Consider the following 1,831-nt stretch of genomic DNA (forward strand, 5'->3'; position numbering starts at 1 on the left):
GGTTTGAGTAGAGAGGATCCAGGGACCTCAGCCATTCAGAAGGAATCATTGGTGTGCTAAAGATGGCAGGGGCAAAATCTGCCAGGTAATGGTAGCAGTGTGTCTGGAAAGGAAAAGTACAAGAAATATTCTACTTGAGGTACAGGAAATCAGGGTTGTGGTTCCTCTGAGCTCCTGAGGCTTTCTTGGAGAGCCTTTATTGTCTGATAAAAAGACCCTGGGCCAGAGAAGTGCAGAATACTTCACAATACTCTGATATTCACTTACAGTTGCTTTCTATTTTAATACAATTTTGCCATTGTCTTTTCACATACAACGTGGGAGAAAGTCCTGCAAGCTTTTCAACATTTAATCTTGTCTCCAAGTTAAAGGTACAGATTCTGCTTTAGTCAACTGACTGAGCTGGGTGGAGTTATGTCAGGAAGATACAAGACATAAAATGTGTAGACTTTAAAAGTAAGAACTATGCTTCTGAGTGTAAAACATCTAAACCCTCATCTAATTTGAAATATAATTTAAAAAACAAAGGCAGATCTGTCTTAATATATTATTAACTACCAAATGCTGGCAGAAATTCACTTGCACCTGATGATCTTCTGCTTCTTTATCTAGATGCCCTCCTATGAGAAAATCCACCTCACTGCGAGTTTGATGCTTCTCAGGATTTCATTCCATCACCAACTTCTGTTTTTAATGACAATGTAACACTTAGAAGTCCAATTTTCATTTACGAAGTGCTGACTTTCTCTGAAATGTGGGTGGTAATTAATGTGTCTATAGAAAGTCATGTTTCACTTCAAAACAAACTCGTGTGAAAAACTATTTATGGGATGGAAAGCTTTTTGTAACAACGCCAAGGTCATGGGTTCAGTCAAGGCCTACATGAATCGGCCACTCACTTAAGGAGCTGGACTCGCGATCCTTTTAATCCTTTCCAACTCAGACTAAGAAAGAAGAGAAATTACTCTTGCCCAGAACTCCTGAACTGCTTCCTGCATTGATCCTGCCTGCAGTTTCCATCCCGAAGCATCCTAAGAGCTTTGGTGCGCTGTGGTGCGTCTGCTCTGCCTTCACCTCAGATGATCGCTGTGCCCCCAGAGCCGCCCGAGCGCTGCTGTCGGGGCCGGGAATGCCGAGTGTGTGACTGTGTGTGACTGTGTGTGTGACTGTGTGTGTGTGACTGTGTGTGTGACTGTGTGTGTGACTGTGTGTGTGTGACTGTGTGTGTGACTGTGTGTGTGTGACTGTGTGTGTGACTGTGTGTGTGTGACTGTGTGTGTGACTGTGTGTGTGACTGTGTGTGTGAGCCCTGCGAGCCCCGGGCCGAGCCTGTCTGTGTGTCTGAGCCCTGTGTGAGCCCTGCCGAGCCCCGGCCCGGGGCTGTCTGTGTGTCTCAGCCCTGTATGAGCCCTGCCGGGGCTGTCTGTGTGTCTGAGCCGTGTGTGTGAGCCCTGCCGGGGCTGTCTGTGTGTCTGAGCCGTGTGTGTGAGCCCTGCCGGGGCTGTCTGTGTGTCCGAGCCCTGAGTGAGCCCTGCCGGGGCTGTCTGTGTGTGACTGTGTGTGTGAGCCCTGCCGGGGCTGTCTGTGTGTCTGAGCCGTGTGTGAGCCCTGCCGGGGCTGTCTGTGTGTCTGAGCCCTGTGTGAGCCCCGGGCCGGGGCTGTCCGTGTGTCCGAGCCCTGTGTGAGCCCTGCCGGGGCTGTCCGTGTGTCCGAGCCGTGCCTGAGCCCCGCCGAGCCCGCGGGGCGCTCCCGCCGCAAGATGGCGGCGCGGCGGCCTCGCCCCCCGCCTCGCCCAAGATGGCGGCGCGGCCCCGCCCCCGAGCCGCGCGGG

This window comes from Taeniopygia guttata, chromosome 6 (genome assembly GCF_048771995.1).
Source record: "Taeniopygia guttata chromosome 6, bTaeGut7.mat, whole genome shotgun sequence".
In the NCBI taxonomy this organism is placed as follows: Eukaryota; Metazoa; Chordata; class Aves; order Passeriformes; family Estrildidae; genus Taeniopygia; species Taeniopygia guttata.